Consider the following 27,212-nt stretch of genomic DNA (forward strand, 5'->3'; position numbering starts at 1 on the left):
CCATGAGTGCAAAGGATTGAAAGTCCTTGTGTGTATTTTTTATACGGGTGAAGTCTGCTGAAATGGGCCGGTTAAGGTTAGAGCGTCATCGAGCTTTTAAAGTTTACTGCTTATCCCAAGGACTGATCTTATTGTTCAATAACAACTGATCAATTGTTGCGTAAACACTTATTAACATTAGTTTTTCATTGGTCTGTGGTTGCTGAGGGGGCGTGGGGCAAAGTGTTACATGAATTGGAGGAGGGTAATTGTACAGAAAGTCTGCACAGAAATGTAGGCTGCATATCAAGTTTGTGGGTCTTTTATCTCGAGAGAGCCATGAAAAAGACAAACCACAGAAGAGGGCAACCAAAGAGGACCAGTGGAAAAAGGACAGAGTGAAGGTGACATCAATGAGTACCATGAGAAGAGAGGGCTGACACCAAATTTGTTGCTTTTTAGCCAAGACTTAGAATATTGCAAAGACCACTTTGCAGAGGTGCATCAGCAACAAAGTGGCTTCCTCTATTTTGAGGTTTTCATTAAAGAAATTCAAGAAAATAATGTATTTAACAGTTGTTCACAAATGCATGCACAATCACTCCACAGAGACACAGAGACAGATAAACACTTACAGCATAACCATTTCATTTTAAAATCTATTTCTGATTGAAATATTTGTTTAAAGGTCACATATTCTCCTCCTTTTCAACCAGTGTAAACAAGTCTCAGAGCTCCTCAAAACATGTGTGTGAAGTTTCTTGTTCTAAATCCACTCTGATCCTGTATTTGATCATGTCTATAAACCCCTCTATTTCAGCCCTGCTCAGAACAGGCTGTTTCTGTGTCTGTACCTTTAAATATGTAAATGAGCTGTGTCTGACCACGCCCCCTCTCTGGAAGGGCTTTCTTGCTCCATGTCCTATTGTTTACGGTTAGAAGGCAGAGTCAGAGGGCAGAACAAACACCTAGCTGTGGGAGTGTCACCCACCTGGGGGAGGGGTTACTGCCCTTTGTGATGTCATGAAGGGAAAATCTCCGAACGGCCTGTTTGAGCACACATTTTCTGAAAAGTGGAGCAGGCAGAAGACGGAGAGGATGGACTTTTCTCATCATTGGGGGGTTTGTTGACACATATTAGAGTTAGAGAAACATGGTGAAGTGTATTTTGCAGAATATGTGACCTTTACCTCCATATTACATGAAATGTATGTACAGTGATTTTACTTTTGCACATCTTCTCAAAAGTCAAAAACCATTTTCTTTTTTTCCACATTTTTTAACATATAAATATTCATGAGGCTGTTGACTATTTATAAAAAATATCTTTAGATCTCTTGCATAGCTTACTTAATGGTCAAACAGACTCTTTACTGGCCCGTTTTAGTTGACGTCACACTGAATCTCTTTGCTGTGCGACATACAGTTTACCATTTAGCCAAAAAAGGGTTAGTCAATGGAGCACATTATCACACCTTACCTGCTCTGAACCTGTTTTTAGGAGAGTGCAGAATGTGTCTAACATCTTTGGCTCTGGCTGCTAGAGGCAGTCTGAGTGGTACCAACAAAAGCGTCCCCTGAGAGAAAGCAAAAGAGAAGAAAAACATTGGCACATTTCCTATTCTACCACCTTTGTTGGCACATCCTCAGGAGCTGCCCCTCCCCTTCCCATCCTGTCTTTTCTGATTTCCTAAATACTTGTTGGTACAATGAAAAGCATCCTGAAAGCGTAATTTGTTTCCAGCTCTGATTAATTGTACAATAGGGAGCCTTATTGGCGAGGCAGGGCCAGCTCTCCGCCTGCCTCAAACCAGCGCTCTAATCAAAAGCACCTTTGTGATTCCCTGCAGAGCTCAGCGCCTCTCCGATTGGGACCCCACCCCCCAACAATCAAACTCCTTAAACCCGATACCGTCAGCTTTGATGCTGTTTGGCCACTTCATTGGGGACATACTGTTTCAAATCCGGCTCTTCATTTAATCCGCAGTGAAAGAGGTCAGCAGAGAGTTCATCCACTTGTTTCTGAACTTATGTCTGGGAACCATTGCACGTATGAAGCTTGTTTGTGGGGAGACCGCTTTTCTGAGGTCCTGATTCATAACAGCGTTTACAATTCAAGGGAAAATGTTTTTCACCATAATTCGTGTGTGGAGGAATATTAAAGTAAAGAAACCACAATTTCCAGTATTAAAATTAAGCTCTTAAAATACTAAAACTTTTAGTTTAATGATGCTTTTGATGGAAAAGCCACAACCAGCAATTGAGTATTACAAAAGTTATGGAGAAATGTAACCCAGTCTAAATTCCACTTTGTGGTTTAAAAAAAAACCTTTGCCATCCCTTCCCCTTATAAACCTCCCAACACACTGCCTACGGAGGAAAATATTCCTGTGTGCTGCCGATGGTTCCGGTTTAATGATACATTTAAAGATCACAGATGGACGTTAAAAGAAATTGGACGTAGTTATTTTCAAAGCAGCTGGAGCCTCACATCACAGCAGGCTGCATTTTCCTCTGGTCGCTCTAAACCATCAGTGGAATATACACTTCAGTCACGGGTCATTAGCTTTTCTATTCCCCTCTGATTTGTATTCATGTCATGTTATAGTGAGCTGAACATGTGTTGAAATCATACATGCTTCTGCCATGTTTTGCCGGTCCGATGCCTCTGACAAGTGGAACGGTGCAATCACGCTCTCATGAAGGCTCCATAGATGTGACCTTGATCGGGTTGTTTCTTACTGTTACTTTGTTTTTAGACGTCTACTCTAGTTAACTCTGTCTTTCTGATTGGACAATGCTGTAGATTGTCTTGGTGGTTTGTCAGATTTAGCAATAGCGTTCAGGGTCCTGAGTGAGGGATCCCTGCCCTAAAATGAGGAGATTAGCGATCCCCTTAAGCTTCTGTCCACATGAGTAAGCATCCTTAGGCATGACAATGAGCCCCAAATTGCTCTTGAAGGCTAAGCCATGTGTGTTGCATTGAAAGGGATCAAGCGGGAACCTCCAGTCTTGACAAATGAAGCCAATGCAGAAGTGCAAAATCCTGCAGTTTGTCGAGTGTCCACACCGCAAGTCACATACACATGACTAGTAAAAAAAGCTGTTTTTACAGCATAAATTAACATGTTTACAGCCTGGTACAAAAAAAAACCAAATAGGTCTGATTAGTTATTGTCATCACTGGCATGGGGGTTGACTTTTTTGTCAAGGGCTCCATTTTATTTTAGGAACGATACGTGTTATCCATAGTTAGGAGTGTAGCTGACATGACTGACAGGTGGGCGCGATGTAACCATTCGTCAAGAGGTTTAAAACGTAAAAAGGTTTGACCGTTATGCTGAGACAGGATTTCCAGCATGGAGGCTGCTGCCGATGAGCCTCTGGAGCCATCTGCAGGAACAGATAGCTGACGTCACTCAGGCTTCGTCCATTAATATTTAGTATGCATGGGACTTGATCAGTGTATGATCATTATGTGTGTGAATAGGTGGATGTAACATGTACAGAAGGACGCAGGGCAGCTCCATCCAAACTCACTCTGCAGCACTGAATTAACCCCATCTGCCTCTGCATCGAGTGACAAGCAAATTTCTCCTTGCCTGAAAACTCCTGAAGATGGTGAACACTGTAATTATTGCATGCTTAACAGTATCATGTTGGAATCATCACTATGAGCGTGATGGTGTTCTTATTCAGTACATCTTTACAGTACAGCCTCAAAGAGCCGCTCAGATGGCCGCAGGGTCTCAGCCGTGTCTTCTGTGTGCATCTTTTATGTCTTACTCTGTTGAACATGTTTGTCCTTGTTTGCCCCCTTAAAATAGAACTGTGTTTCACCAGATGTTTGAGTGCAAGACGTGAAAAAAATGGTCCTTATTCAATGTCAAATTCAACCCATTGTGCTATGTTTGGATGTGTTTAGATGAAGAGAGACAGAAACTGTGTCGGCGCAGTGAAAGAATCTGAGAGTGTGATGAGTGACATGTTCATTTCCCCCGGTGGAGGTCGGGCTGAAAGCAGATCACTTTTGGCAAAGTTATTCCTGAGTTCAGGCGTCCTTCACTTCTAACCTCAGAGACGGGAGACACAGTCTGACAAGTATGGCGCTCCAAAGAGCAGCAGACGTTTCAACCTTTTAATGTCGGAGACTCAGGGCTGGGTGTGGATGTGATATTTTCACCTTGTCATTACATTTGACGTGTTTTGACATTTTGGGGAATTAGGGATCGCATTATTTGCCCTCAGATTAATTTTGGACTGTTTTCATTTGTTTCCTGTTATTTCAGCACGACTACAGCAGTTTTCAAATTTCCTGCTGGGTTGTTTTATTATTTACACAAAAGCTCCTAAAAGCGTTACAGGTTTATGTGATGAGTGGAATATATTCACTGTGGATTATTAACTGCAAAGAAAGGAAATAGGAGGTTTGCACATTTTTTGTCCAAGGTCTCAAATTTCACAAGAAAAAATAAAAGAGCAAGAATGCACCAGCCCTCATGCAGTGTCTCTAATTGATGTTTGATTAATCTGTAAATATTCTGCTGTGTGATTGAGATTGAAGATGGCACCATAATGTTCTTGAAACAGTCTGTGTCCAGTGAGAGAAATTAGTTTTTGAAAAGCAGGTAGATCATTTAGTGGATACATTTTTCTGCTGCTGCTGGGCTAATTGTACCCTCATCCCACAAAAATAAGAAATGTATTTGTTCTCACAGCTTTCTGTGTTAAAGCAGCAATATGAAGGAATGCAGTTTGGTGTGCTGTAGCACCCACCGTGGGTCTCAGAGTGCTGTTGCACCTCCTTCTCTGACAGCGTGCATTTTTTTTTACAAGCAGAGGTTGGTGAAGGTGTTGTCGACTGACAACGTTCAGGTATATTACAATTATATATATATCACAATTATGACTCTGCTAGTGTCTGCAGCGCGTTGTTTGCAAACTAGCATGAGGATTATGTGTATGTGTATCAACTGTTACCATGACGACTATAGGCCCTGGCCAAAACGGCTACATTGGAAAAGTTTGCTTGGAGATCAACAACGAAAGAGACAACTTTTTGGTGTTGTCATTTTTCTTTAATTTATAAATTTGTAGGCAAATCTGGAACAACTCGGATTAGATGACTTTCTGCAACCGGTAAAGCTGCTAAACATGAGACAGCGATGACACAGATAACGACACAGCCTAACGTGATGTCTCAGTCTGTTCTGAATAATATCTGCAGGATTGGCCCGTTGTCATAGCTACATAGTACAGAAACCAGGTAACCAGGGCACCCTATGGAAATGGAAGAGACACTCTTCTTCATGTTGAAAGTTATTGTACTGTAAGATTAAGCTTTGAAGCTTTGGTTTTGTTTGGAAAGAACTAAACAACTGCAGAGCCTGCATTGGTTTCATGCCTTTTAAAGTTAGAGAAATATGTCAGTAATTACTTTCAATAGTCAATAGTTTTTTATCCCTTTTTAGTTGTTTACATGTGATGCTGCTGATGCTGGAGGTTGATACCTCTTTGCAGCCTTCTCAGTTGTTCTCAGGCTATGTTGTGGAATTGGATATCTATTTTCTTTTATTTTGCAGGACTGCATTAAAATCCAAGAATGATTGCTATTGTGAGAAGTATCGAAGCCTTTCGATTGAGGGCAATGAACCAGAGCAGTGTGTTGTTGAATAACCAACACACTTTCTCCACATTGTGGTCACAAAATGAGATTCTTTGTACACGTACAAAAAAAACAAAACAGATACTGCACAGAAATTGTCCTATTTAAGTCCAGGCTGGTCATGTCACAATGCCTGTTGGTGGATTCAGATTTCAGCCTCTAAAAGCTGCGTGAGCATGTTAGCTTTTTGTCAAGGGCATTTAGGACATCTTTAGGCAATGCTCAATTTACTCCTGCTCTCACTGAAAATAAAATATGATGACTCATGTTTACTTATCTTTCTATCCATAGAAGACTAATAACAAACAAAAACTGCAGGAAAACAAGATGATCGACCAGACCTACAGTGTTACAATTTTCCAGAAAAGTCTCCCAATGATAACTTCAAGTTTGTACTTGTTGAGTGGAAAGACGACCCACGACCCAACAAATTTAAATGTTTTTTACTCCCACTGGAGGGGCCACGATTACCAAAGTAGAGATAGCTTAATCACGATTAATCCCTGAATTTCAGTAGTTAAGAGATTTGTTTTTGAGATTTTTGCTTTTGTATTTTGATTGGACAGTGAATAGAGAGGGAAATCGGGAGAGAGAGTGGGGAATGAAATGCGGGAAAGGCGCCTCAGGAACTCCCAGGAAAATCTATAATCTTAATTTGATTTAGTCCACAGACATACAATACCAACTTGCAACTATTCCAGTAAAAGCCCACATCTGTCAAACTTTGCAGTGATTTTCTGCATTTCTTTGCTGTGTGAGAAGTGGTTGTTTATTCGGTTTACAGACATATTGCATAAATTCATGAAAAATTCCTTTGCATGATTTTAGTGTTGCACAGGCCTGATGGGTACCGGGGTTGCTGGCTTGCTCTCGGAGCACACAGGAGGTTCTTGTTCTTCCAGTCCCGGCCCACACACTGCCGTGCATTAGTTGAAATGATGCTGCCTGCTTGACCCATGAACCTCTTCACTCCTCCTCTCTTTGCCTTCTCTCCAAACACCACCGGAGGGCGGTAACGCGGGACCTCTCTACCCCCTGCTCCGGGGCTTGTTTGACACTTGTATTCACGCTTGTTAAGAGTTCTAGTTTAACTTGCAAATCAGATAGACCCTGAGCATGCATGCAGAACAGACTGGCTTATACTCAGCTCGCACAGAAACAAGTTTTCAAGCTCAGTTAGGGCTACAGATGGGAACCAGAACACTGTGTGAAGGCACTCATTATGTGTGAGGACACTTGGTGAAGTAAAGGTGAGCTCTGTTTTGTCCTTTTCACAGAGACGACTAAATAAAGCCCCATTAGTAAGTCATTCAGGTTTGCGCAGTCCCTGACTGAACCCTGTGAAAGATCTAAATGGAGAGATTTCCCAGACGAGTACACTGATAAAAATATTTTGCTACATCTACTTAAAAAAATTAAGGCAACTTTTTGCATAATTTATTTATGTTGATCAAGCAAGATTGTTCTTTGTTTAAACTACTTACTTATTTTTTTACATGAAAAATAAAATCCAAGTAAAGTGAACTTAATTTTGTCAAGTAGATTAAGCAAAACTAAACTTTGTGTAAACTACTCAATTTTTTCAATGTAGTAAATGAAATTTTCAAGTATAACCAACTTGATTTTATTATGTAGATTAAACAAAACTAGTCTTTGTATAAATTACTTAATTTATTTAATGGCATGTTTAAGTAAAATCAACTTAATTATATCATGTACATCAAGCGTGACTATTTTTTGTATTAATATACTTTTTTAGATATTTAAAATGAATTCTGTAAGTAAAATTTATTGAAATTATAACAGAGATTGAGCACAAATAGCCATTGTATCAACTATTTTCCTTATTACTCACATGAAGTGATAGTTTTATTTTTAAAGTTGCATTTTCTATTAAGCAAGTATTCCTTATAATATATCTGAATTGCAAGCCTGATAATGACAGTAAAACTTAATAAGCCATAACCCTGGTGTTTCCTAGGTTGTGGATAGTGCAGCAATCGGGAAAAAAAACATTTCTCATGTCAGATATTATCACATTTTATTGTGCCACGTCTTGCTTTATTTCTGAATATACAAAGAACATGGTGCACATCTGAACAGCACACAAGAAAACAAAAATATTGTGCATTTACCCTGGCACCACCAGACCAACTGACAAAGATGTATTAGTCTGTATTTACCAATAAAAACAAAGGAAAGGCCTCCAAGCCATCAGGATTTTGTCCTATCAGACTAGGGACACATATTCTACAGCCAATCAGAGCAGCACTTATAAAAAGATGGCTGCTTGTTCCCAAACTTCCTCCAATCAAAGCAGAACGAAACATTTAAATCTTCTGAAAACATTTTTCAAGTGAAACAGGCAACACAGTAAAGAAATCTTGATTCATGGGTTCAGTTCTGCCTTCTAGCCTCAACGTGAGTTCCATGAATCAAATAGCTAGCTCAAGCTATAATACAAAATACAAGTTAAATAAAAGCGCTGAGATTAGACATTTTTAGAAAATGTAAAGTTCCTTTTTTGTCTACATTGAGAAACAAACAGCAATGAAAAACAAACTGACTATTTCATGAAAGTTTGAACATCATAAATCCAATTTGGCAAAAAAATACCTTCAAAATAATACCATTACACTTCTGAGGTAACACAAAATACAACAAATCTGGCTTAAACACAACTGTGAGCAAGCACCTTCAATTTAACATTCATTAATGTAACTATAAGTTCAAAAAATCTTCAAGACATGAGATAGCCAAGAGTACATTTTAAACTGTTTTTCCTCTAAAGAAGCATTATGGAACAAAATGAACACAATTTTTTTCCTAACAAATTACTGTTAATTCACTCCCGAAGAGTCAGATTTCTTAAATACACTTAGAACCTAAAACAAAAGCAGGGTCTCAAAAAAAATGAGTGACAAGTTAATTTGCTTGGGTTAACCAGAGCCATAGTTTACAGTGTAACCTGAGAAAGTGCAGCATAAAACCAAACTCACACCCTTCAATGAAGTGTGTGTGGCTTTTAGGCATGAAGACTGACCTTAAGATCATGTACCTTGGAGGACATTCTTTTGTTCCCATCCTCCTGCTCAAGGAAGATCTTCTGAAAGACCTCAAAGGTATACTTCAGTTTCTTAGGGTAGCTTAGTTCCAGGGCATAGATGAGGCCCATAAGGTAAGCACAAGCATGTGCCACATTGGGAACCCCAAAAAGTACCTCAGCTCCCTCGATGGCTATCCCAACTTGTGTCTGGCCTTCGCTCCCAGCTTTGCTGACCACAAAGATGTTGAGAACAAATGTCGTAAGGGTATCCTGGACATCCGCAGCATCATCATCATCAAATATCTGTGAAATACACCATACAAGAGAATCAAACCTACATCTTTATCAATAAGAGGGATGCACAGATTTATTCATCATTAACTCTCTTATCGGCCAGGAGAAGCAGGTAACTGTTGTGAATGTATTGGCTAAAAACAAAACACAAAAAAATCAAACAATCCCTCTTAATCTACAAGATGTATTTCACCTACAGTAAATGTCATTGTGTTTAGTTGTTTTTTTCTGTGCTAGCCACAGAACATTGGCATATCTCCAATGGAGACTCATGGCTTGGTAAGGATGTGTAAACAATTTTCTCTTATGAACATTTAAATTAATAGGAATTTCAAAATAAAAGAGATAAGGCTTACTAAAAAGACCCTATTGTATTGTACTGTGTATGTATTTATTTTCATAAGTTAAAATACTTACCAGTAGTTTAGAACCTGAAGGCATACAATTACTTCTACCTTTAGCTATCCTAGAATTAAATATTTTGTCTCAAACAGGCAGGGCTTCAAATCAGAGTAATGGCAGAGGTATGTCTTATTTACCTGGTAGTCCTTGATTAAATCCTCCATCTTTTCTCCAAGATAGAGAATAAGGCCTCTGATTACAGCTTCTCTTTGTGACTCAATGCTGTTGTCCTACAACAAATTAGATATGAAAAAATGTTATGCACAGACATCATATAGCTACAACATAAACTCATTTGTAAATAGATATAAGTACATACCTCATCTAACATGTCAAGGGTCGCATCAAGTTTCTTCCCCACAGCTCCTCCCTTCCTCCTGTATAGGCTCAACAGTTTAGGTGAGAACTGATCCAACTTCCCCAGGAATGTGGACTGCAATGGCTTCAGTGTGATCCTCCGAAATTCCTCCTCAATCTAAGAGAGACCAAGACAGAGAGGGAAAAAAACATCACTAAACACAAAGAATTCCAGAAAAACAGGGAAGGAAGACAGGTATTAAATTAACCCTAAAACAACAGTGAAGGCAATACAAGGTATTCTGTCAAACTAAGAAATTAATTAAGTCAAAACTTTCAAAATCCTTTAGACCCTTCATTTGAAAACATTCAAGACAATATAAAAATATACATACTTGGGAAGGCTCAAAGAGGGCAGGCCATCTAGCTTTGATGTCAATCACTGGTGGTTTATTGAGGATAACATCATTTCGACGTAGTGAGAATGTTTTTGCCATCTTCTCACTGATTAATGTGTTGTTGTCTCTCTTCTTGTGCTCATAGAGAAGCTCCACTCTCTCTTTTTCAAGGGTCGCATCAGTGTCACCTTGAGGATGAGGTGGGAGGTAGTTTACCTCAGATTTCTTTGCCTTCTTTAAGTTTTTCGCTGGAGTTTTATCTGCAGCTGATTTTCTCTTCAGACAGTTTACATTTAGCTCTGGTAGTCCAAGGTGTTTCACCTTTGCCCTGTAATTCCCAAGTTTGTATTTCAAGCTGTTGTGCCAACTATATAAGCCATTGAAGGACACTGGGTCTCTCAAACATGGGTGCTTCATAACCAAGGCCTCTGCAACCTGCTCCCTTTGTGCCTGAGAAGGATAGGCGGTGTAGGCAAAGATGGTCTCCGCAAGTTTGTCCAGAATGTTGGATTTTACGGCAGGATTGTTGAGAAGGGTTCCATCCTTCTTGTGAGCTTCATTGGCAGCTTGTAGAATAAGCTCAGTGTCAAGGGAGAAGGTAGGTACCTCAAACTGAGCAGGCCAAGACTCAGAACGAAGGGAAGAGGCGCTTCCTGGAGAACGCAGAATAATGGTGTCACTGGATGCGGCAGAACAAGAACCTGCATCCTCTGATGAATCAGCACAACTGCTACCAAAGCTATCTTGGACTCCTTTGACATTCAGAGAATCCTCAATGGTTAAGATGATCTCTGGTTCCACAAGAACCACTTTGATGGTGTCTTTGTCCTTTATTTCGTTAGTTTGAAGGAGAGTGAAAAACTGTCCATCAAAATCTTGGTCCTGGAACTGCAAACTTAAATCTTGCTCAATATCAAATGTCTCTTGAACAATAGTCTTTAATTCGTCCACAGTTTGGGGGATTCCAGATGGCAAGGAAAGTTTGCGAATGTCTCCTTTCAGTATGACACGAAGTCTGGCAGACATATTGAGTCTGTATAGTAAGGAAAAAGAGAATAAATCAAGTTACTGTTACATATTACAAAGAGAAAAATGAACTATTTCAAGATTTTAATGTTAAACAAAGCATTATGAATTGACCCAAAGCTAAAGAAAAATGTCACATTAATTAAATAGCTGACAACTAATGAATTAAGCATTGCATAATTACTTGTGTAACTTTGATCCATTACAATTTCATTAACTATCAAATTCATTCACAACCTTCTCTAAACAGGATTTCATTTTTTTAAAACACAGAGAAAATAGACTTTTGTAACTTTTAATGTATGGTGTTATACAAATGTATATACAAAATTCCCTCTGTTAAAATATTTAAATCTAATATGTCAAAATAATGAAACAATAATTTCGAGCCAAGCATTTTCATTAAGTTCAAGTTGGAAATTAAAACACACTTAGCACCCTGTTTGCATATTTCAACTGTCATTTTCAGAAAACCTGTGATAAAAATGTCTTACTGCAAGTTACCAGTTCTGTGGTCATATCTGTCAGCTAATCATGCTTATAATGCTTATCAGTCAATCTGTTAGGTTAATGTTACTTTAGTGCCTCCCAATGGGGTTAGAGGCCTAGCATAAACAGTGATAGAAGAGAATATTTAAATCCTCTTTTCAGCTAGATACAGATTCAAAACGTTAAGTATATGAAAACTCAAATGTGCCCTATCATAAAAACATTTGGAATAACTGGGTAACATGTACTCTGAAGGCAAGCGCTCTTTCTATCCTGGAATTTATGAGTTGTGGACTGAGGCGAACGTGTGCTGCGGTCACCGGCGTAATTTATACTTCGGACCCCGACGTGCCAAATACGGCTCGTTGTAAGTGCGCAATAGCCAGACAGCCACAAAGCCAACCAACGGACCGACGCTGGCAGCCAGCCGTCCAGGTGTCGTGTCTGCACGTGTCAGTTTTATCTTCTCGTGCTCGCTAGCCATATTTTAACGTTAGAGTCAGATGACCGTTACCTTCCAGTTCTCTAAACGTACTTACTGACTAATGGTATCATCAAATACCACGATAAGCCTCTGGCAAATTTTATTGTTTCGATAACTTCAAGAAAATAAAGTCATGTAGTATCTAACTGACTCTTTGAAAAACTTTTCTACTTACCTTATTGACTTCTGCCCGCTCATTACCGTCTCTGTTTTGAATCACCGCAGGTCCGTTGGCGCTTGGGAATGCTGATGGCTTATGGGTATTGTAGTATTTGATGTTTTTGAAATACCGAAGGAAACACAGTAAAGATAACATGATCGTTTTTTGTTGTGTGGATGAACTTAAAAAGATTGGCTCAAATTACTTAAATTATTCGTGTTCCGAAAAAAAATCACAATGTCTTGTATTTTGAACAAATGTTTTTGAGTTAAATACTAGATATATTTGTGTAAAGATACTAACTTGAATTTTTATTGTTGATTTCACAGATTTAATTAAGTTAAATTTACTTCTCCTCAGAATCATTTTTCTCAGTGTAAGTCTCTTCATTTAGACGCTGTGGTTGGGAGTGGGGTCCTATGTTTCCGATTGACCACACTGACTTCACTCCGAGCTCGGCTCTCAGCTGTGGGAGCGCTGCTGCTTGTCTTAGCTGTGACTTAAGCAGCCCATCTGGGGTCAGAACCGTCTGGCTCTTGTTAGTGTCTTTGTGAAGGTAACGGAGGAACCCATATGAAACGTCTTTCTCTCATTGTTTCTGCAGTTTCTTCTCAGGAAAACGTTATTGTCCACAGCAGATCCACATTGATCGAGCACTCTGAAGAGGCTGCCTCTCCTGCTGCTCTCAGCGTTTTTCACTTTTAAGGGTCCCCGCCCGTATGAGCATGAAATTGGCTCCCTCAAGGTCTGTTTGTTAAGCAGACATATTTGATTGCTCGGCCATACTTTGCCCTTAGAGAATAAGTGTTGCCTACAGTATACTTTCATGGCCTTTAGGCTGAGGGTATTCTACCTGAGCCTAGCATTGGACATTGGACTGTACAGATGCAGACATAGCTGCCTTTAAGAAAACAGTAACATGGGCTCGTATTATCTACATTACATCTTTGTCAAAGCTGTCTCTGCCCTCTCTGCAATGTGTTGCTCAGCCTGAGCTGCACATGTGCACTGACACATCCGAGGGAGTCGAACTGAAACAGTATTAATGTGTTAGGGGTTTTCTCTTTTTGTATTTTCTAGCATCTGAACAAACGGGGAACACATTTCAAAAGTAACAGATTGCTTATTTGAAAAAGTTCTGAAATAACTGCTTACTTAAATTGCAAAACTAACATGTTAGGTTACTTATTGCAAAGAATCTGAGTACGCTAACATGTTGCTTTAGTGTTTGTTAGCACAAACACTGCTAAGGAGTAAAGAACAGTTCACTCAAAATGCATTACTGTGTAGTTGACTCACTGTACAGTCTTCTGGCCGGTATTGATTGTCAAATCTGCTCCTTTTCTGATGCTGATGGTTATTTCTAGTTATCTTTACTCCCTGAATTGAAGTGACAATGTGCAAATATGAAAAAGCCTTTTTAGGTGAACTACATATTCAACAGTCTTACCCTTAATTTCCACATACTCCTTGGCACCGCTGTCTGTCAGCGCAACACACTACGCCGTAGTTCGCTGCCACTCTAGTCAATGATTGTGTTTCCACAGCGAGTGTCGCGGTCCTTCTCCGGAGCGTACTACCAGCGCCACTACGCTCTGCTCAGTTTCAAATACGCTGCTAGTCTATTTTCAACGGAGTACGCTGCAGGCATGTGTCAAGCTGGACAGAATATGACATCCCGGACAAGGAAACGCACAGAGTGTCCGGTCAATTTCAAAACCAAACACAAAATATACGGACTTGTGATCGTATTTGTCATCACTTTATCAACATTAGGTCAAAGGAACAAATCATCCTTAGAAAGTCAAAGCAACTCGTTTGCACGTTTTTCTCTTTATTCCCGCGTGATCTTGTAGTTCTCCTGTGATGTGTGTACAGTTGATCATGCCTGCGCCTGCCTTCCAGAAACGGATCCAGTGGGGCAGGGCGCGCACCAGCCGACCAAAGCAAAACCGTGACGCTGGGGGTGCTGTAATTTATGTTCTTCTAATGGAGCTCGTTTCTGCTACAGTTCAGATTTATTTTTCTTGTATCTTATCATTGGACACCTTTGATTAAATTATCTTGTCATGAATCTCATGAATGTAAATACTTTGAGTCAGAAGGTTGTTTTCTAAGATCCGGGTGATAATGAGCTTCGTAGGCTACAGATGAACGCTCATCTTTCTGATCAAATATGAGCTCACAATGTTCTCTCTCTGCACATGGCGAGTTTAAAAAGCAGCTGATAATCATCATTGCTAAATTAAAAGTTTTCAGATGTTGAGCCGTGGGGTCATTGAGCTAATGGGGGACTGCAGCGTGCATGGACTATGTGGGGATTGGGGGTAACGTCCTGCTTAGACACACAGTGTTAATCCTTTACTGGAAGATCCGCTTCAAAACATTTTTTGGTGCATACTAGGGCTGGACGATTAATCCAACATTGGGCATCGATTACGATTAATGGACGATTATTAAATTTTTGTTTTTTGCCCTCATAGTTCACTTCCAAGGTCTCTACTGTAAATATGCCCAACTATTAAAGCTGGGATATGTTTTCTAATGAAAGAGTGCATATCTGATTAACTATTTTGAGGTTATTTATTGAATATTTAAAACTGAAATCTCTAAAAATAGAAAGCAAATAACTTGCATTGTGTTTACATTTGACTTCTTTTTGTTCAGTGTCGTCTTCCCTAAAGATCAAAATGTATCCAAAATACCAAATCGAAATAATCGACATCTGCAAGATTACATCGGTTAGAGGTTCTGAATGTTGGTTTTGATTAATTTTCGATTAATTTTCCAGCCCTAGTGCGTATGACTCACAAAGTTCACTTCCAAGGTCTCTACTGTAAATATGCCCAACTATTAAAGAGTGTTTTATTTTGAAAATAAACCGGATGTTTTAATGTTATGTCGGTGTCTGACTTCCTGTCCAGCTTGTTCTTTTCTGTGCTAAATTGATGCATCGGGCTCCGGCAAAAATATAAACCTGCGTATCTGCTGCGGAGGGCTCCAGACTGCCGGAGCTCAGATGGAGCTTGAATAAAGTGAAAACCTATCAGCTCCGCTGCCGCAATGGAGCTGAGACGGACCGGACACGCATCTGGTGGAAGTTGGCCACGAGAGACTGCAAAAGTCTTGAGTTCACTGAAGCAGGGAATCAGTACGTCATGCATCTTGAACAGTGAGCCTGGATGCATGCAAAGAGTGTGGAGATCTGCTGTAGATTTAGCAGAACCAGAACAGTTACCCTGAGTGATGATTAACCATATCATCAGTGGGGGGGATTATTATCATGACACTGATTTCCCTAACAAGCCTGTGCGGCAGCATTAAGCTTCGATCACAGCCTTCAGTCAGACCTACACCCAGGCTGTGACTCTAGCTGCTGCCTGACTGACTCATTACCACAAACTCAGTCGTGAGAACGAGCCTCAAAAACGGGGCGCAAAGGGGAGCTATTGTGCAAACACTGGATTTGATTCAGCAGAGGCTTGTGTCTTTATAATGACACCAGCGAGCATGTCTTTTGATGCTTTGCTTGATTGTGGAAAAAGAGGCCACAATGAAACCATCACTACACATCAGTAAATCACGTATGATGCAACTACTGCGTGTGAATTAGGGGGAAGGATATATAACTGCTGTCAAACCAAACAGATTGCCGCTCTTCAAAGCTGGATTCTACTTTAAAAATGTGTTTTTATGAACTCACTTGTTGGGAAAGATCCTTGTGTGCTGTGTTAATAATTAGCATTAGAACTTTGTGAGTCATACGCACTAGGGCTGGAAAATTAATCGAAAATTAATCAAAACCAACATTCAGAACCTCTAACCGATGTAATCTTGCAGATGTCGATTATTTCGATTTGGTATTTTGGATACATTTTGATCTTTAGGGAAGACGACACCGAACAAAAAGAAGTCAAATGTAAACACAATGCAAGTTATTTGCTTTCTATTTTTAGAGATTTCAGTTTTAAATATTCAATAAATAACCTCAAAATAGTTAATCAGATATGCACTCTTTCATTAGAAAACATATCCCAGCTTTAATAGTTGGGCATATTTACAGTAGAGACCTTGGAAGTGTACTATGAGGGCAAAAAACAAAAAGGAAATAATCGTCCATTAATCGTAATCGATGCCCAATGTTGGATTAATCGCCCAGCCCTAGTATGCACCAAAAAATGTTTTGAAGCTGACCTTCCAGTAAAGGATTAACACTGTGTGTCTAAGCAGGACGTTACCCCCAATCCCCACATAGTCCATGCACGCTGCAGTCCCCCATTAGCTCAATGACCCCACGGCTCAACATCTGAAAACTTTTAATTTAGCAATGATGATTATCAGCTGCTTTTTAAACTCGCCATGTGCAGAGAGAGAACATTGTGAGCTCATATTTGATCATCTTAGAAAACAACCTTCTGACTCAAAGTATTTACATTCATGAGATTCATGACAAGATAATTTAATCAAAGGTGTCCAATGACGGTTTGACGGTTCATAAATATTACATTATGTGTGTTTGTTTATGTGTTTATAAGGTTTATAGACGTTTATATCACATACATTGTATTGTCTTGGTACTCCAGCTGTCCGACTGTGCTCTCTGTGCTGCGCACTAAGAACGCAGACGGTGGGTGTTGACAGATGAGGGTGCAGTGAGCAGTAACGGACTGGAGCGGACAGAAGGTCAAGACGTAGTGCTCTCCGAAGCATCATCACTTCCAGTCTTATTTTTGTTCCTGTTTTCATGTTAAACAGTCAGTTCACAGCAAAGATGGGAAAGACTATAACATTGTAAATTTAAACCAGAAAGTATATTTCCAATTCTACATATTTGTGATATTGTTAAAAATTGTAATTACAGATCACTAACTGGATCTTGCTTTGTTCGCCAGCCGATCGAAGCCAGCCTGCTGCACTTCTTTTTCTACTTATAGTTGCAGCAACAGCAGAGAATGGGACAGGGGCTTTAAATTGGGGTGGGCTTTTATTATGTGTTTTACGGTAATTCTGCTGTAATTTATGTTCTTCTAATGGAGCTCGTTTCTGCTACAGTTCAGATTTATTTTTCTTGTATCTTATCATTGGACACCTTTGATCAAATTATCTTGTCATGAATCTCATGAATGTAAATACTTTGAGTCAGAAGGTTGTTTTCTAAAATCCGGGTGATAATGAGCTTTGTAGGCTACAGATGAACTCTCATCTTTCTGATCAAATATGAGCTCACAATGTTCTCTCTCTGCACATGGCGAGTTTAAAAAGCAGCTGATAATCATCATTGCTAAATTAAAAGTTTTCAGATGTTGAGCCGTGGGGTCATTGAGCTATTAAGTTGTTTCTGTTTGTAATCAGAACAGACAGGGTCTGACTGAGTTGAGGCAAATAAGGACTAACACGATCACATAAACGTCTATACCTGAAAAATGTATATTACTGTGACACCTTCTGCAAAGTACAATCAAAACATCAAAACAACCTTTTCACCTTGATATTTTTTTAAAGAGGACATATGACCCCCCTCCTCCACCTTTTCAAACAGTCCCCTGTGGTCTAAATGAAACATATGTGCTGTGCTTTAATCAAATATATAACATGAATCAAGCACCAGAGGAGGTTTGTGACCCTGTATAAACCAGCTCTCTCAGAACGCTCCGTTTTGGTGTGTGTGTGTCTCTTTAAATATAATGAGCCCCCCCTCAGTTTTCCCAGTAGACATCAATCCTTCGCTAGCGAGAATAAAAATGGCGGACCTGCACAAAAGTTTTGTTCTAGGCTGGGGGTGGAGTCCATTGGTGGAGATATTAGGGGAGGGTATTTTTTTAACCAGAATCCCACTGTGACGTCACAAGGAAAGCAAATTTAAAATGGAGCATTTTTCTCTGGGTTGTAAGACTGGATGGGTTTATTTCACATTTTGTTGGTCAGTAGATACTCAGGTTACCCAAATATATGTTCAACAAAACTGTGAAAGTGGATTTTTCATAATATGTCCCCTTTAAATGTAAGCTAGGAAAGATACCTGACATTTTTGCCCTTCTTTACACAACAACAGGGTTCATTTTAAATCCATAGTATGCTGCTCTGCAGATGTGTGGAGCTGCCAGAAAGTGCTTTAGGAGGTGTTTTGATCAGAGCCAGATGTCTGAATGTCCTCTCTGTGCTCACCTCACTTAAACCCTTTCAGGGCCTTTGCATCGCACCGTCACCGCAGCATGGTAATGCAGAGTGATGCAGCACAATCCCAGAGGTTTTTATGTGGAGATGATTCAGATGGACCAACCATCTCTGTAATGTAAGACTGCTCCAGGCCTGACGGGTCGCTTATTTCTTTCAGAGGTCAAGAGGTGCTCCAGGCCTCAATTCAGTGTTTCCTGTTCACCAGCCTGACCTGCTGTAACCCCATCTTGTGTTTTCTCTCTCCCTCACATTTTACCCGTGCCTTTATTAGCCAAGCCGTGTGTGCGAGTTAAGCCACTGTGGCATGTGATCCATATGTTCTGAGATACAAGTGCAGCCTCTAAAGTTAGTCATCTTATTTCTGTGGGTGCACTCTGGCCATACTCACGATCAATTATTTATGGAAAGAAAGTTCTCAGTAATTGATGTGAGCCGTTGGCTGCTTTATGAGTGCTGCCAAATCCTCCAGTGATTGATCACCACCACATTTGTGCTGGTGTGTATCCCAAAGTTGTATGTGTGTGTGTCCAAGTCCCTTTTCTTGGCATTGACTGTGTGTCATTAAAATGGATTGCCCGCAGCCACTTTCAATAGAGAAACTTTTAGTGCTGCTTTAGTTTAAATCAATGTCTTTATGGCTCTGCATCACAAACCGAGGAACACACTCTCATGAAGTTGAATCAACAAATACAGCAGTGTGATCCTTCTCTATCTCTTTCACATATTACATGTATGCCTGATATGTATGACATCACATCCCCCCCAAAACAGCATCCCTACACGTGATCATATTCTACGATCTGATTGGGATGCCTGTCTTGGATATAAATAGAGTTTTTATCTCTCTTGACTCAGTCTTCCTGTTTGGAGCGTGGTCTCCTCCTGAGGCTGCGGCTCAGTCCGGCCACACTGCAGATCTTTCTCAGGGTTACATTTCAGTCCTAATAAGATCAGATTTGCAGGCAGGCTGAGGGGCACACAGGGATTCAGCACGGCTCGGATGCAGAAAGAGGTGGGGGGAGGATAAAAACAGTGGCTTCACAACAGGAGTACAGCAGTGGGAAAGAAAGGCAGGCAGATGGCTCTGAAACACATCTGTTGACCACATTACTCAGTGAAAGGCCTTGAGAGGATTTTCTCTAATGTTGTCAGATTAATAGAAGAAAGAGGACTCTGCTTTATTTTCCTTTCAGAGATTACATTAACTGATTATTTTCCATATTTGAAGAAATGTTTTTAACAATGATGGAAAAAAGTCCCTCCTTCATTTTGACAGTTTTTGAAAACTGTCTACCATACCATTCTGACTTGAACTTATAATGTGGGAAGATCCTGCACAAGATGACCATCATGATTGAGATCTCATCGTATAGCACAGAGCAACGACAGTATCACGGTTGTGTAGCCATACGTACATGATGACAGACATAGCGTTTGAAGGAGTGACCTTGTGTCCTTGGTTGTCATAGTTACCACAGCTGTTGAAAGCGAGTAGGATGGAGCTCTGGTAGTGTAGTGGTTTGCTTGCAAGCGGGCAGCCCGGGTTCAAATCCGACCTGTGTCTCTTTTCCTGCATGTCAGTACCCACTCTCTCTCTCTGACTCGCTCCACGGTCCTGTCTCTAAATAAAGGCATAAAAAGCCTTTAACTTTTCAAAAAAAATAAAATAAAAACTGTGTTAGACGTACTTGCATACTTGTGCTGGCATGGGTGTGTTTTTTGGGCTTGTTTCTAAAGGTTTGCTTCGCTCCCTCTATGAACCCCTGCTGTGTCTCTCTCAGCTCGCTCCAATAAAGCAAAACACGATAGTATGTCATGTTGCAGGATCCATCCACAACTCTGTTGCCCTGGTTACCCCCTCCCCTCACATTCCCCCTTACAGCCCCCCCTACACACACACAGACGCACACAGGTGACAGACAGTGAGTGACAACACAATGGTGGTTAAACCACATCATGTACAGGTGTCACTTATTCAGAGTTTTTAAAAGAAAGAAGGACTCTCTAACTTCTAATTGGCTGATGGGTTTCTGGAGTATCATTTCTTTTTTGTTTTTTATTTATTATATTTTTTTCACCTTTATTTAGAGACAGGACAAGTGGATAGAGTCAGAAATCAGGGAGAGAGAGAGAGTGGGGAATGACATGCAGGAAAGGAGCCACAGGTCGGATTTGAACCTGGACCACCTGCCCGGAGGACTACAGGCCTCCGTATGGGGTGCGTGCACCACGGGCACACCCCTGGAGTATCAGTCTGACATCTTTCACTAGACATGATGGACGTATCACAATGTTTCGTTTTGAAACTGTGTATACTGTGAGCTACAGTTTGTATAGATTGCGTTTTTCTCTCATCAAATCAGCAGCACAGCGTACAATGTAAACAGCCTCAAACGTGCAAAAGTTACAGAATATTGTTGATTTGTTGTTTATGCAATGCAAAAATACATTCATCAAGTGGCCTCTCTCTTACACATCGTGGTGGGTTTGGTCGCCTTTTTGGGGGACGCGGAGGGGGGGCATGCTCTTCTTCTGGGCTTATTTCCACAGAACACTGCCTGCAGGCTCCCACTGGGGGGAGGGGGTGGGGGGGGGGGGGTGGGTGGGGGGGGGGGTCAAGATATTAGATCATCGCTCCTCAAATTGCTGCATGTAAAATAATCTGCGAGGAGTGATGACGTCAGAGTCTGGACGCCAAGCACAAACTATTTTCTATTTATTCAAAACAAATACAAGCATGAGGTGTCTGACTGAACTGAAGTAGATGACATTTTTAAAATGAATATTCATCTTTGAAGACCAAAATATAACTTTGGTTATAGGTAATAAACGTACAAACTAATAGTTCTACTTTTTGAAATCTTGTTTTTTTTGTGTCTCAATATTGAGTTTGAAGTATAGAAATACTTCACAGGGACATACATTAATATTCAGTTCATACTCTGTTCTCTAAAGTGTTGTGAAATCATATTTGCAGCTTCCAGGGTCACAGAGAAATGTAATAATAAAAGATTGAGGCTTAAAAGAGAGTGGGTAAAAAGGCAGAGGGAGAAGGGAGAGGCAGTACTAAGAATACACTGAAGGAGCTTCTCACGCTCCTGCCTTCATCACGAGCGGCTGAATCCTCCGGGGAGGATACCGCAGACCTGCCTGTACTGTACCCATTCACACCGAGAGCCGCAGGGTCCAGTCTTAAGTGCCGGAGGTATCGGCCCATATTCTCACGCACCGCCGTCTTAAACTGCACTCTGAAAATATTCAGCTCTAATTAGAAAAGGTGCAACTTAATGTCACGTTGATATTTAGGCGGCTGATGTGTGGACGGAGTAATAACAGAAAGATGTGATATGACTCAGTGAACCGTGTGCTCCGATGTTCTGTGGCTCAGCAGACAAAATGTCACAGTTGTCCTTAACGCTTAACACGTTTCAAAGTGAATGCCAAACTCACATCAAGTGAACGTTTACGCAGCCCTCGGGCTGTGCAGCTTGTTCTTCTCTTTGTTCTTCTCTTTGTCTGCACACACTTCAGATATCAGACTCCAGACATGTCTTCCTTTTCCTCAGTGTCATATACAGTATCTCAGATGTCACATTAATTCACCATTCAAAGAGAAAGATTTGAAATCACATTTTGTTGACTGGCGCTGTAATTCAGATTGTATTCTTGCAGCCTTTAATAAATCAGATCACGTATTCTGGATGAGATGCTTTTCTCCTGAGGTCTGTAAAGTGCTGGCTCCAAAGGAGAGCTTTAAAGTGTCATTCCCTCTCGTTTTATTTCAACTAAGAATCCTTTTTTTTTTAATGCCACATTGAAAATGTAGAAGGGAAATGTCTCTTCCTGTCCGTATTTCTTGTTCACCTCAAGCTTCTCGTTTGGAAGCCACAACAGAAATTCAAACTAACGACGATGTTGACTCTACATTTGGCAGAAGAGAATCTGAAACTGAGTAAATAAATACCACGTCTCCTGCCAGCACTGCTCCTTGTTTCATTTTCCACCCTTCTTTCCTCCCACTCTTTTAACCCCTCCTTCATGTCTTCTTCTTCTTCTTCTTCCTCTTTTTTTCTATTTTTGACCCTCCATGACTCTTTTCCAGTCACCCACCTTTCTGCAGAACCAGACAGAGGATAAAAAAAAGGGAAGTGGATCACCCTGGCTTTGTGGTGGCTTGCCTGCCTGACCAGAAATTCAATGAGAGGTTGTAGCTGCGCCCTGCACTGGCTCTATTTCAAACCGGCTGACACTGAGAGGGGAAAAGAAGTCCCACAAGAAAGCAGACTGTTAGTGGCTGCCTGCCTGGTGCAGAGCCTGTCGCAGCAGACGTGCAGCCTCTTGGTCTGTGGTTAAATGTGAGTTCATCAGACTCATTCTTGTCTGCAGACTCTGCACTGTCAACCTGCAGTTACCACAAAGACACTGACTCATAAACACAGTGTTCTGTCCCGCTCGTTACAGGTCACTAAACGCATAAAAACACTGTCATTTACTCCTCTGAGCGAGCTGAAAATATCTGTCTGTGACTGTGATTGTCAAGCAGTTGGACAATTTCATCTTGTGACAGTGAGTTATGCCCCTGGTGGTCAGAAATAGCGTGGGCTGTAATTTTCCTGACTGCTCAGTGCAGACTCAGATTTGTCCAGATGCTGAACTTGAGGTGAGCAGTAATCGTCCTCTGACTGATGAGGAAGGAGGCTGTGTAGGTAGCTGTGGTTTTCTGTGTGTTATTCTTATGAGTAGTCGTGTATAAATGGGACTGAAAGCATACAAGCGCTCACCTTAATATCCAAATAAACCACTCACTGTTTCTGTGTTCAGGGCTGCTGTTGCCACTCTTCCACCCTGTCCTTTAGTTTAAAGCAAACGTCCCTTTATATTTTTACTGTCTCACTGCTTCACTGCAACAACTCAAATCTAAGCAAGTGTATTTGTCTCATGTCTAACTTCACTTATTTTAAGCCACATTCAGTCTACAAGTCCTGATACAAATCTTAATCCAAGCTATGAAAAGCACAAAATAAGGCCTACATTTCTTTAGTTAAGTAAGTTAAAATATCTGCCAATGCAGAAAGCACAATGTATATTGTGTACAAACATTTAGATCTCATTTCAAGGCACTCAACAAAACAATTTGCTTGCTGCATTGACATATATTTGTACCTACTTGTACTGTGCTTTTTAAAAAAAATCTTAGATGAAATTAGATGTTTAACAGGATTTGTGGTTTGAAATAAGTATAATATAATTTTTCCTTTGCAAGAAAAATAGTATTTCTCTCTGTGTTAGATTACGGAGATGTCCTGTGACTTTTTCTCAGATAACCTGTGATTTCATTCACAGTCGATGTTTTCTCCCCTCTGTCTGACAGGCTGTCACAGGAGAGCCGGGGAGCCCGCCGAATCTGTGTCCAATCATATCTGAGCAGGTGAGAAATCACACCGTGTCCCTCCATGCTTTGTTTGCAGTACCAGCCTCTGCCTCTGGATGGTGCAATGCTGACTTAGGAAATGTTTGTTTGAAAATGTTAAAGTTCTTTAGGTCACTTTCTTTGACAAGTTTTCTGAATGTGCTCATGAATGACGCTGTGAAATTCAGGAAATGAAGACATAAGAGATGAAATAGAGTGGGCTGAGTAGCAGAGCTTTTGTCCCCTGTCGGCGGTAATAGGGGGGTTTTGCTCATTTTGCTCCCGGTTGTTATAACAGAGTCGACAATGGACCTTCCAGGAAACCCACTCTTGGGACTAAATTACAGATTGTTCATGGCTGACTTACTGCTCTGGTATGGCTGTGCTTCCTGTCCACCTACCTCCAAAGCTTGGGTCTGACGACTGCAGGAAATAGCCCCTTATGCAGACACACACTCACACACGTACACACACTCACACACACGGGCTCTATGCCTCAAAAACTAGGGACACAACCTACATGACCTCCAGCACAGTCTGTAGCAGTAATTGGTTAAAGGCATAAATTATTTTGGACCTTGAGGGCTGCAGGCACACATGGTGTGTGGTCACTGAGGTCACACAGTTTCAGCAAGAAGTTTGAGTGCCAGCTGAAATATTCCTGACCATTCTTTATTCCTGCTTCTTTAAGTGTGCATCTGAAGGAGCCAATTTACTTTCATATCTGTGAAAGTTCTGTCAAAGAAGCAGTTCAGAAAAAGGTAGATCGTTCAGCTTGCTGGACATCGTTATGCTGTTCAAAAAGCAGCAGAACTGAATCATCAGGATGCCAGTGTATGTGTCAAGATGTAGAGTATGTGTTTGTATATGTCTCCCCCCGCCCCCTCCTCTCTAGAGTCCATGCTCACACAGGTTACCATGTGGTGAACACTGAAGCTTCAGTGTTTATCCAGCTCTGCATCGGTCTGTAAACCTTTCTGTGTTCTAACCTCTCTCCATTTTTCAAAAGCATCTCCAATATTGATCCTAGTTTGAGCACGTTTCTGCTCGTGGAGCTTATTAGAAACATGCAGAGGCTTTTTAGGTCGGGTACAATCACTTCTATCTGAACCACTTCTCTTGCCCGCTTCCATCGCTGCAACACCTGTTGACCTGATAACTGCTCTCATATCTGGCAAACTGAGGGGTGTCCAAAACGGCATACTGGCTGCTGCATTGTTGTCAGAGAAGCCAGCACTTCAACATAGCATGTTTCCTTAATGTCTGATGATACAGTAAGGTCACTTTATCATTTCACTCAGTAGAATTGTTAGGCCAAAAATGTTTTATTTAGACACTCGTGAGCAGATTCTTTTCATTTCATTGTGTTACAGACTAGCAGTGTTGGGGTACAGATACAGATACAAGCTGGCCATAACCTGATGAGTTAATTAAAGAAAAAGGAGAAAAGGGACTGGTTTTCATGACTGGAAAAATGCAAGTGGGTTAGCTCAACTGCAGACTGGACGGATTACAGTGTGCCAGAAGCCCGTGCTTCATCAGTGAGTTCACTTTTAGTCCAGTTGGTTAAATAAGATTTAACTGGTTTCATGAAAGTTCATGGGTGTGGGTCAGCTGTCGAGACCGGTAGATGACCTCACAGGTTCTCTCTTAGCTGCTGCCAACTCACACGAGTCTCGTTACTTCATTTAAAGGAGACACAGCACAAATGGTGTGTTTAGGACAACCGGCCAACCCAGTGAAATTTGTACTCCGCTTAAACCCAGTCTTTTTCCCCCTACAAGAGGAACCTTTAAGTTCCCTGTCACTCCTCACAATCGTTTATCTTCAGAGTTATGGCCTTAAACTCAAACTGAGACAGCCTCTGGCTAAACAGATTGTTCCCTATTAAATATCAAGCATCAACAATGGAGATTGATTGGTTTGGGTCCTGACTCCAGGAGCTTGGAGACAAGTACCTTTTTAACAGCAGTGTTTGTCTGATTTGGTAGCAGGTAACACTGAGCCCATTAATTTTCTGTTTCAGTGGGATGAAAGGTAGCAGTCTAGACATTAGCAGACAAACAATTTGCAACAGCTAATCAGTGATGCAGACACAATAAAACACATTCAAATATATCAACTCCAAAAAGTAAATCATGGGCCCAAGTGGGCGTAAAAAAACACATTAGTCACCTCAGTGAACATTTAAAAAAGTGAGCTATAATTTGCAGCAGGACTGCAGGTTTGCATAGCATTAAATCATAAAGGTGCTGCAGAGTTAGACTTCACGCTGCAGAGGGAAATGTTGCACGGTGTTAACCTCTATCATGCTGCCAGTCTGACGCTGAATGGTGTGTGCTTATATGAATAAGGTAGAACTTTGGATCGTGCACCTCCATGTAAAACAGGTACAACCACCAGGTGCAGACCGGCAGAGAGTGTGAGAACTCCCTGCTGCTTCTCATTCTGGGTCACACTGTTCAGGATGGAGCATCATGTGAGCAGTAAGCAGCAGGCCAGCCGCTGAGGGTCCCCCCCCCGAACTGTGTTCTTATAAAACTTCTGAGCTCAGGTCAAACTCTGTCATTGTAATCAGGCTCTGCAGCTGATGGTGGAGAACTGTGCGGTGCAGCAGCGGCCTCTGCCAGGTGCTGTGGGATCTGCAGTTAGTGATGCGTAAGAATCTGGCATACTTCAAGAGTGTTAACCCGTTTGATCTGTTTCTAATTAAGGCTCATAGACGGCTCGCATCAACCATCCACAGTGCAGAGAAAAGTCTCAAAGCTGCAGCTGGAGACTGTTGCTGTGTTCTATTCTATTTTCATTCAATTGCCAACATCTGGGCCTGGGTAAGTGGTGAGTAATAAAGGAAGGTGGTCCTTGGAGACAGCACGGTGGGGACAGGGATTTTTAGGGTAAAAAAATGGAAATTAATAGCCTGTGCTTGTCACTGTAAATCCCCGTGAGGCAGGTCGGATGCTCAGCTTTTATTGTTACGCTTTTTTACCTCTGCTTTTCCAATTTTTTCCAACAAGGACGAGAGTTAATGGTCTGGTTTTACATCCCTTCACTCTGTGCTGCTTCAGTCGGCTCACTCTGTCAGATGGTCAGGAAATCCTTTTTATCTTATTCTGCTATTTCAACGCTTTACTGATAGTACCGCTGATTATACGGCGTGCACAGGTGTTTTCAGTGAAGCTTATGAAATTGATGAGTGGCATATTGATGGGAGCGTCTCTTGCTGGTTAAGGTCGTCTGTCCATCATCACATCCTGCTTTGCTTTCGTTGCACATTTTCAGTATCAATCATTCCCTTCGGCTTCTCTTTCAGCGTTACTTTGTCACCTTTGTTGAACGAGTCTTTGTCCTGATGTTGTCTCTTAAGTTGAAAGACTAGAACAAA

At 41.0% G+C, this 27,212-nt stretch overlaps 1 protein-coding gene across 1 annotated transcript in view; it reads left to right on the top strand.

The window, feature by feature from the left end:
• LOC132973325 (tetraspanin-9-like) overlaps positions 1–27,212 on the top strand; it is a 235,233-nt gene that overhangs the window by 11,532 nt on the left and 196,489 nt on the right. The window contains exon 2 of the mRNA XM_061036748.1: positions 23,789–23,845. The gene's annotated coding sequence lies outside the window, so the exon portion shown is untranslated. The remainder of the gene's footprint in view (positions 1–23,788; positions 23,846–27,212) is intronic.

The sequence above is a fragment of the Labrus mixtus genome, chromosome 4 (genome assembly GCF_963584025.1).
Source record: "Labrus mixtus chromosome 4, fLabMix1.1, whole genome shotgun sequence".
NCBI lineage: Eukaryota > Metazoa > Chordata > Actinopteri > Labriformes > Labridae > Labrus > Labrus mixtus.